The sequence below is a fragment of the Salvia hispanica genome, chromosome 5 (assembly GCF_023119035.1).
Source record: "Salvia hispanica cultivar TCC Black 2014 chromosome 5, UniMelb_Shisp_WGS_1.0, whole genome shotgun sequence".
Lineage (NCBI taxonomy): Eukaryota > Viridiplantae > Streptophyta > Magnoliopsida > Lamiales > Lamiaceae > Salvia > Salvia hispanica.
Genome location: NC_062969.1, coordinates 30,338,225 through 30,349,288, shown reverse-complemented (window position 1 = coordinate 30,349,288; position 11,064 = coordinate 30,338,225). Strand labels below are relative to the sequence as shown.

Sequence of the window (11,064 nt, the reverse complement as noted above, 5' to 3'; positions counted from 1 at the left end):
CAAGTTGACCAAACGACCGCGAACCGAGGTATTCCTTTGCTCGTCTTCACATTGAGATTGATATCACTAACCCCCCTCCGGAGGTGGCAGGATAACTACCTTTATACTGCACGGAATGTTATCATGTAGGACACGCCAAAGACAAATGCCGAGCACCTGGTCGTAAGGATAACGCTGAAGGGAGATTTAAAGGACAACCCACAATTCAACAAGGAGATTTGCGGCCTAAGGACAACCTCACCCCGACAAGTAACAACACGAGCAGATCTAAAGATAACCACAATGACGATGGGATGAAAGGAGACGGAGGCCCTGATATCATGGGGGACCCAATGGAAACAGAGAAGACAGAGCAGGATGGCCGAGAGAAATCGGAATGGTAGGTGCAATCATCTAAAGGAAACACGTCTAGCCGTTCTCAGAAAGGCGGAACTCCAGTCACAAAGCTGTACCTTGGTCAAGGAACAGGGGTAGTGGGAAATCGAAGGCCAACTTCCTCCTCCCCACCGAGAAGGCTGGTTGCTAGTGGACGAGGGGGCCGAGGGTGATATAAGGCGTATCAAGGATTTGGGGGTCCGAGACCTATGGCCAGCTCGGGAAACATTATGAGCGGTAACCGCTACTACAAGCTGATGGAAAATGGGGAGTTTGATACGGATTCTTTGGAAGATGCAGGGGTAGGGGGGAGCAGCAATGACAAAGAAGAGCATGTTGGATCCTTAGATAACCCACAAATCGAATCTGATGACCCCAGATGTCTAGCCTTTAATGAAATGTCCCAAATGGAGGTGATTGCGATAGAAGGTCCCACTGCAGGGGAGACAAAATCCTCTCCTTAACTATGTCATACAACATTCTCTTCTGGAACGTACGGGCTAATGCGGGATCCTAAAACGTCCTAGCTAGATTAATTCACACATATCGGATTTCCTTTCTCGGAATAATAGAACCCCTTACGGCCCCTGATCCGGAGCTATACTCTAGAGCCTTGGGGCTCACGTTTAGAGGTTGCAACTCAAGTGGAAAAATTTGGATTTTCTCTTCTCAAGACCTCAAGGTGGAAATTTTAGACGACTCAGACCAACTTCTTCACTCTAAAATCAGAGGAGCAGCAATTGAACAACCGATTTTCATCTCAGTAGTCTATGGAAAATGCTCAAGAGCTGGCCGCTACGGCCCCTGATCCGGAGCTATACTCTAGAGCCTTGGGGCTCACGTTTAGAGGTTGCAACTCAAGTGGAAAAATTTGGATTTTCTCTTCTCAGGACCTCTCGGTGGAAATTTTAGACGACTCAGACCAACTTCTTCACTCTAAAATCAGAGGAGCAGCAATTGAACAACCGATTTTCATCTCAGTAGCCTATGGCAAATGCTCAAGAGCTGGCCGCTATCCACTTTGGAACAAGCTTCAAAATATTTCGCTGAATATGGAAGGTGAGGCTTGGATGGTGGGCGGTGACTTTAATACTTTCCTCACTGAACAAGAACGGACGGGCGGTGTTACAAATAGGGCAGGGGAAATGATCGACTTCGCAGAAACCTTGGAAGACTGCCGGCTCCTCGACCCAGGATATGATGGATCCTCGTTCACCTGGGAGAAGGGCACGCTACTGGAAAGACTTGACCGAATGATTATCAATGAGGGATGGACTTCCACCTTTGTTTCATCCCGGGTATCCAATCTCCCTAGAATTCTGTCGGATCACAGCCCCATCCTCATGAGATGTAGCCTGCAACATAGAAGGCAACGGGGTAGTAACTTCCGCTTCCAGAGCATGTGGCTCAGGCATCACAAGTTCTTGGGCCTTGTGGATGAAGTTTGGAAGCAGAGCACGGAGGCCAGAGGCTTACTCAACCTCCAAATCAAACTCTCGCGCCTAAAATCAGCCCTAAAGACATGAAATAAGGAGGTTTTCGGAAACTTGTTCAACAACCTCTGCCAAACAGAGGAGCTAATTGCATCAGCCCAATCATTGTTTGAAGCAGAACCAGTAGCCCTTCATCGCATCGCTGTAAACAAGGCCATTGCTAAATACATCATCCTCCTCAAGATGGAAAAGAACTTCTGGAAACAAAAAGCGGCGACTAGATGACTGGCAGAAGGCGATCGAAACACCAAGTTCTATCAGAGCTGGATTAAGCAAAAATGCACGCGCTGCCACATTCATCGAATCATGGTGGGGGATAGAGAAATCACAGATATGGATGAGGTACGCCATTCTGCCGAGGCTCACTTTAAAGATCTCTTAGCCCCCCTCCACTGTAATTTCACAGCAACCCCCCTGGATGGTTTTCGTCACCTCCCGATGGAATATGATACGAGCCAACTATATCGTGCCCCAAGCTTCGAGGAAGTAAAAGAGGCAGTGTTTAGTATCTCCGGAAATAGCACTCCCGGACCAAACGGATTTTCGGCGGACTTTTATCAAAAATGTTGGAGTATTGTTGGGAAAGATGTTGTGGACGCGGTCATACAATTCTTCGAAGGCGCCTACCTTTCGAGAAGCTTCACGGCCACATCTATCGTCCTCATTCCAAAGAAAGAAAATCCGATATGCTGGGCCGACTACCGCCCAATCAGTTTATGTAATGTCTCAAATAAAATCATTACTAAACTGATTATGGCACAGCTCACCCCTCTCCTTCCTGATATAATAGCCCCAAACCAGAGTGGTTTCATCCAGGGTCGGTTACTCAGTGACAGCTTCCTCCTAGCCTAGGAAATGTTCTTTGAGCTAAATCGATGCAACCCTACCCCAAATGTGGCGTTAAAGCTTGACATGGCAAAGGCCTATGATCGAGTTCAATGGGACTTTCTCACCTTCATCCTCCGGCAGATGGGATTCCCAGAAGGCTTCATCAAGCTCATTGATCGATGCATCAGCAGATGTTGGTTCTCAGTTCTGGTTAATGGAGAACCTACGGGCTTCTTCAATTCCACCCGAGGCCTTCGACAAGGAGATCCCATCTCTCCCTCTCTCTTTGTCATCGCAGCAGAATTCCTCTCATGGTCTCTCGACAAAGTCATTTTGGGCAATCCAGGTATGAAATTCCGAGCTTCACGCAACTGCCTAGAAATCACCCATCTGGCATATGCAGATGACATTCTTGTCTTTACCCAAGCGGCTGCCTCCTCCCTCCAAAAGCTACGGGAGTGCCTCGAGGAGTATGAAATCATTTCAGGACAACAGATTAATATCGAGAAGAGCAATTTCTACATCTCAGAGGGACATGAAGACTTGGCGAACTCAATACAAGATAATGGTGGCTTCTCTAGAGGAGCATTCCCCTTCATGTATTTGGGCGTGCCAATTTTCAGGGGTGCCAAATGGACTGATCTTTTTATGTTCATTAGAGAAAAGATTGCCAAGAGAACGCAAGGATGGGCGCACCGCCACCTCTCCTTTGGAGGGCGGCTTACTCTGATCAAGAGTACCCTCAAAGCGATACCTCTACACATCTTCCAATCTCTTGAACCCACGGCGGGTGCTATCCAGCAACTTGAACAACAATTGGCTCGATTTTTCTGGGGTTCGACAATGGACAATAAACGCACGCATTGGATCAGCTGGGATCGCCAATGCGGGCACATTCACGGCGTGCTCTGAACTTGATACGATGTTGACAGCCATTTTACACGGGATGAAGCTGGGAAAAGACATGAACAAGCAAATACATATTGAAGCTGACTCGAGCAGGGCAATCAACCTTATTGCCAAAGGTAGAACGGGCCCTGCCCATATGAGATTCATGACAGCAAGAATCTGTCTCCTCCGGAGGGAGATGAGATGCAAATTCACCACAGCTCTCAGAGCTGGAAACCGTATCGCACACGCCCTGGTGGAACGGGCTGCGGACAGTGACAATCCGATCACCTTTAATCACCAAACGGCCCCTAATACCTTGAAAGCCATGGTCCGATTAGAGAAGGATGGTATCCCTAATATTGACACCAATTTCGACCAAGCGGCACTGTAGAGTAGGTAGGTGTCAAGCCACTGCCGGCTTGTCCTCTATTTACTCTCGTGGTGCTTCTGCTTTTGATTGGTCTTTGCTTTGTAAGTATGGTTTCCTTCGGCGCGTCACTTTTGGGCGTGGCCAAGTATTGTATCACCTTGAGTTCAGATATATAGGGATGAGGGACCCACGAACCCTCCACCGCCAGGTGTTTTTGTTAAAAAAAAAAAAAAAAAAAAAAAAAAAAAAAAAAAAAAAAAAAAAAAAAAAAAAAACTAAAAAAAAAAATACAATTCAACTCCAAACTCAGATCAATCACCAAAAAACATCAAAAGTAAACAGAAAATGCAGCGATAACATGAAACGAAACAAAAGCAACAGATTCCATAACACAGTAGTGCAATATCCGACAGAAACTTAGCAAAATACGGCCGAACTACGAACAACGAAGTCTCGAGAAATTCAGAAACATAAACTGAAAACAGAAAAATAGATTGTATCTTCGCTTCCCGTGGAGACGGTGTTACACAACTACGGATGAACTTTGAACCGAAAACCCCTAAATTGAATTCCCCAAGTGTGTGTGTGTAGAGAGTGAGAAAGCTAAGCTAAGAGCTAAAGGAGGATTATGATCATGATCATGTAAGTCGCGTGCTCTTATTTATAAGGGATGGAGCTTCTATATTCTTCTTGTGCTTCCCATTCTACCCTTGTCCAGAATGCTCCTCCGTCTAATGAATTTCTTCTCCTTTTGTGCTTGCTTCCTCTGCTCCTTGCTCCAGGCGATTTCTTTTTCTTCCTGGATCTGGCCTTTTCTCTACACACCTGGCTTACAAAACCTTGTCAGACCCGGAAAATTATAGAATTTAACCCCTGAGGCACTTTTTATTAGCACAAAATAAACCTGCAAGTATACAAAGTATATATAGTATAGCTAAAGGTTAGTACCGGATATCGAACACGGGGAAGGCAAACACAAAGTGTCTATCCTCTACTAAGACTCAATTACTATCTGGAAAAACAAAGGTTTTGAAAAACTTTTGAAAACTGAAAACAATAAAAGCATATAACAACTAATTGCAAATGAAACACGGAGATAAGCGATAGAGATAAGAGAATCCCGGGGATGTGCGTTCACAGTTATGGTTATACAAAATTCCAACTACAATACCCTAGCACAGTTTATACTTTGAAAGGACGAGTCACCTAGCATATGCTCATGCGATACAAACGTTGATTACAAAGTTAGGGTTGTCAATCCTAACACGTAACTCCAAAAAGCTCCTAAGACCCTTGAAAAGTCCTCACTCTCAATTAACAGTGTCGTTTTAAGGGAAGCTAACTGTAGCGTCTACTAAGTGGATCTAACTCGCTAGAACTCTGTCACAGTTATGAAGCAAGTTATATTAAATCATACACGATTGTGTCACTCAATCATGCAGCATCAGAATTACTTAGGGAAGAAACAAAGTAAAAACAAAATGGATATTAAATAAAAAAAAGGAATTTGTATAACCAAAGTCGTTACTAACACATCCCTAGAATCCTATGAGTTTAGTTACACATAATTGAATAAGCTAAAAACATAGATTGAAGGGAAGACAATTTGAACATAAAACTAAAGCAAATAAAACCCGTAGGTTGTATCCTTGTCGTTCTTGATGTTCTTGAAATCCTTCTCCAATTCCTTGCACAAGTGAAGTACTCTATGCTCTTAATCTCTATGAAGTATTTTTGCAACTAGAAGCTCTCCCTTTTTGATGAAGCTTGAGGTCTTATTTATAGAGGAAAGCCAATCCTTGTTGTAGAAGGAAAAGATCTCCAAAATATGGTAAACATGGGCGCAAATCTAGGGCTTCTCGGATTTGCCGCCTTTCTCCGCTGGGCCGCCGCACCTTGGCCGGCGGTCGCCGCGTTGGACTCCAGAGAGTCTCTGTTCTCAGCGGCGGATCGCCGCACGACTTCCGGCGGTCGTCGGACGATACTTCTCTTCCAATCGTATTTTTCCGATCTGCCCGCCGGGCGTCGGCGGTCGCCGCACTCCTCCGCGGCAGTCGCCGGCTGACTCCAGATTTCCAGATTATGCGTTTTGGCTCCCTTTTTCGGCTCAATTATGCACGTTTCTCACAAAACACGTCAAAATATAAAAATATGCAAATAAAGGACGTGTAGAGAGACTTTGACATCAAAAAGGGACCAAATAATGGCCATAAAATAGTGCAAAATTCGAGTGTATCAACCCATAACCAATGCATGAAATTAGCCTTATCAAGCAGCAAGAGGGATATTACGAGGACAAGATTACTCCTACGACGCACAAGATTACTGTTCTGATAATTATTCTGAAATATGTGCAGGTATGGAGGATCAACCCCGCTCCAATTGGGAGGATCAAGAGGCTGGAAAATTTGCTGAAGTTCTCGAACATAGAAAGGTGACGAACCAGAGGCTGGAAAAATTTGGAAAGGAATACAAGTACCTTGGAAAGAGGATTGGCAAACCTCATCACTCAAGTCGGGATGCTGGAATTTAACCTTGTGATCCTAGCCACAACCATAGGAAGCAAGCACACTCCGGGTACTCTTCCTAGCCTGCCAGAGGTAAACCCGAAAGGAAAGTGTCATGCTGTGCAGTTGCATATCGGAACTACATATCAACCTCCAGAGGCAGGACACCTAGGCAGGGGAAGAAGGGAGGCAGAGGAGTCGCCCAGCAACAAGTCTGTCAGATGTGCGGCGGCCCGTCGCACCACAACACGGCGACCGGCCCGTCTACCCCCCAGCAGGTCGAGCTAGGCTCTGGAACTATCACTGATGAAATCCCGGCGGCCGCCAAACCCCATCGCGGCGCTCCGCCGACTGGGAAGCAGCAATCAGACGCACCACCACACAACGGTGTTACCGTCCCATATCCTCAACGATTGAAGAGCAAGAAGCTTGATGCCCAGTTTGCCAAATTCTTGGAAGCAATGAGCAAAGTCCACATCAACATCCCACTGGTAGAAGCCTTGCAACAAATGCCCAATTATGCTAAATATTTGAAAGATGTGGTGGCCAAGAAAAGAAATTGGGGAAAGTACGAGACAGTGGGCTTAACAGAGAGCTGCAGCGCTATCGTCCAAAAGGGATTACCCACCAAACACAAGGATCCAGGGAGTTTTACTTTGTCTTGTGTTTTAGGGAATGATGTGAAAGGTAAGGCGTTGTGTGATCTAGGATCTAGTATTAATTTGATGCCTTTATCTTTTTACAGGAAACTTGATGTTGATAACATCCGCCCCACCTCAATCACGTTGCAAATGGCAGATCGGAGCACAACAACACCAATGAGAATAGTGGAAGATGTCTTGGTAAGAGTTGGAGAATTTATTTTCCTAGCTGATTTTGTTGTATTAGACATGCAGGAAGACAAGAAGGTGCCTTTAATTCTTGGAAGACCATTTCTAGCTACTGAGGGAGCCATGATAGATGTACAGAAAGGAGAGCTTACATTGAAGCTACACGATGAAAGCATTACATTCAACATCTACGACGCCCTAAAATTCCATGGAAAGGAGGGGGCAGAAGGCTACGGGGACCGCCAAAGGTAGAGCTAAAGCCACTCCCCGAACATCTCAGGTACGCATTCTTAGGGCCAGATAACACCTTTCCGGTTGTTGTGTCCGCTGCTTTGAGTGAAAAAGAATGTGAGAATCTTTTGTGTGTGTTGAACAAGTATAGGTTTGCCATGGGATAACACCTAAAATTCCACTATCCCCATGGGGTGTGGCGGCCGCCGGGACTTCATCAGTGTCAGTTCCTGAGCCTGTCTCGACCTGCTGGGGGGTAGACGGCGGGTCGCCGTGTTGTGGTGCGGCGGGCTGCCGCACGTCTTCGGCAGACTTGTTGATGGGCGACTTCTCTGCCTCCCTTCTTCCCCTGCCTGGGTCTCCTGCCTCCGGAAGTTGATATGTGGTTCCGCTACGCAACTGCACAGCATGACACTTTCCTTTCGGGTTATCTCTGGCAGGCTAAGAAGCGTACCTGGAGTGTGCTTGCTTCCTTTGGTTGTGACTAGGATCCGAATGTTGAGTTCCAACATCCCGACTTGAGTGACGAGGTTCGCCAACCCTCTTTCCAAGAAGCTTGTATTTCTTTCCAAATTTTCCAGCCTCTCTGGTTCATCACCTTTCTATGTTCGAGAACTTCGGCAATGCAGAATTCTAACAGATCCTCCCAATTGGAGCGGGATTGATCCTCCATACCTGCACAAATTTTCAGAATAATTATCAGAACAGTAATCTTGTGCATCGTAGGAGTAATCAGAGCAGTTTGGGTCATAGTATGATCCCCCATGGTCGGGGCTATAGCACTGCTCGTTATATCCCCCTTGCTGCTCATCATAGTAACCATATGGATTCTCCATGCCTACAGGAAAATCCATTAAAACAAAAAGGAAATAAAAATAAAAATAAAAATCAAATGAAAGCGATTAAAATCCAAAGTAGTAAAATTATTCGTTTGAAGATATCACTCCAAAGTGAATTGTCTTCCCCGGCAACGGCGCCAAAAACTTGATGCACTATTTTTTAGCACTAAATAAATCTGCAAGTATACAGATTATATATAGTATATATAGCTAAAGGTCAGTATCGGATATCGAACACAGGGAAGGCAAACACAAAGTGTTTATCCTCTACTAGAACTCAATTACTATTTGGATAACCGAAAGTTTTTGGGAAATTTTGAAAACGGAAAACAATTGAAAGCAAATAACAAACTCCAGGGATGTGCGTTCATAGTTATGGTTATACAAATTCCAAACTACAATACCCTAGCACAGTTATTACTTTGATAGGACGAGTCGCCTAGCTTATGCTCATGCGATACAAACGTTGATTACAAGATTAGGGTTGTCAATCCTAACACGTAACTCCAAAAAGCTCCTAAGACCCTTGAAAAGTCATCACTCTCAATTAACAGTGTCGTTTCAAGGGAAGATAACTGTAGCGTCTACTAAGTGAACCTAACTCGCTATAACTCTCTCACAGTTATGAAGCAAGTTATATTAAATCATGCAAGATTGTGTCACTCAATCATGCAGCATCAGAATTACTTAGGGAAGAAACAAAGTAAAAACAAAACGGATATTAAATAGAAAAAAGGAATTTGTATAACCAAAATACGTCAAATTTCCAGACTTTGCGTTTTGACTCCCTTTTTCGGCTCAATTATGCACATTTCTCACAAAAGACGTCAAAATACCAAAATAGATAAAATATACTCCCTCTGTCCCACTAGAAATGAAACGTTTTCCTTTTTGGGTTGTCCCATTAAAAATGAAACGTTTCTTAAAATAGAAACACCTTTATATCTCTACTTTTCCATCTCTTACTTTACTCTCTCTTCTTTAACTCACAAAACAACACTACATAAAATCTTGTGCCGAAAAACAAACGTTTCATATTTATTGGGATGGATGGAGTACAAATAATGGACGTATAGAGTGACTTTGACATAAAAAACGGACCAAATAATGGCCTTAAAACAGTGCAAAATCCGAGCGTATCACTCACCCAATTAGCTCTTTAGTAATTAAATTGAACCCACAATTTAATACAATCTTATATTGGAATATTATTAGCAGCCACTACAGAAATAATATTGCACTGCCCATCCAAATCTGAAATTACAAGTAATCCGGGTTTCCGTTGTTCGACGTTTATTTCTTGTGATTAAGATGGAAATGTCCATTAATTAATTATTGTCTGCTATAGAAGTAATTAATTAACTTCTTATTATTCCAAGAGTGGACTTAACATGAAACACTTATGTATTATTCATATAGTAATCAAACTCCCACTAGCTAGGTTCCGAATAATAAAACCTTATTTCACTCTCCTCTTGCGGACATTATCAAATGAGACTCACCTCGCGCACGATTCAATATAATAGCAATCCTAGCACCGCTAGATATTAATCACCACTACCCAGTATATCAGGATTATTGGGTTGTGAAAAGTCCACACCATTTGATAAGTCAAAGTAATGTATAATCAATATCGTATGCATATTTAAGAAATAAATGTTTATCAAGACCTCGCCTTTCAGTAGATAGCATAAAGACACGTCTCGCTGTTAGATCCGTTCAGTGTTGTACCACACCAATATCATCTTATTTCAGTAAGACTTAGAAGTATGCGGACTAACATTGCAACCTTTCACTTTGTTCAAAACTGACCGTGACCGTGTTACCTTAAAGTGGACTACGCCATCAACCGGTCTACTAAAACAAAGACTTACACTTTGTTAAGTTTCTTATACATTTAAATATGCAATAAACATCCATTAAATGTAAAACATAACAGCATTATGATAAAAATAATATGTTTTATTCCATGGAAAATAAATAAGAGTTTTTATAGTATTCAATCACTTGAAAGATGATTTCTAGTATACAAACTCTAACAGGAAGAACATAGTGGTGCTTTTCCTCAACAAATACTATCCATCGGGTACAATATTGAAGCTCAAAAGTGAAATCTTCCAATTCGTGCAAGGACATGATGAACCCCTCTATGAAGCCATTGCACGTTTCAAGGCTCTCCTCCGCAAGTGCTTCAACCATGGTTTCTTAGTAGACCACCAAGTAGGAATTCTTTACAATGGTTTCACTGAATAATTGTGGCTATGTTAGATTCAGGAGCAAATGGAGAATTCCTAAGGAAGAGTGGGCCTGAAGCCATGAAAGTCATTGAAGAGTTTGTCACAAACAGTAGAGGATGGTCATTACAGAGACACAACTTAAGGAGAGTGGTTGTCGTGGATGAACAAGAAGAAAGCTCATTTGCTAAGGAGTTGGCAGCCTTGAGAGTTTAGGAAGAGCCAATCCAACCTACATCCGTTATTGTTCTTCCCCAAAATGACGTTCCTCCTTCTGTTGAGGACGTCAACTATGTCCAAAATGGGGGTGGTCCCAATAGGCCGTACAATAATAATTATCGCCCTAGTCACGGGGGCGGTAATTTCAATAAGTATAATAGTAATCGGCACACACTCTAACCTCTCTTACTCTAATAATAATTTTCTCCAACCTCCTGCGGGATTTAATGTGAGCAAAGGAAGAGTA

General features: G+C 43.4%; 1 non-coding gene across 1 annotated transcript; it reads right to left on the bottom strand.

Moving 5' to 3' along the window:
- Positions 1-10,461: 10,461 nt before the first annotated feature.
- On the bottom strand, positions 10,462-10,568 carry LOC125191508. The gene has a single exon (XR_007171181.1). It is a non-coding gene; the product is annotated as a small nucleolar RNA R71 (small nucleolar RNA).
- Positions 10,569-11,064: the final 496 nt, after the last annotated feature.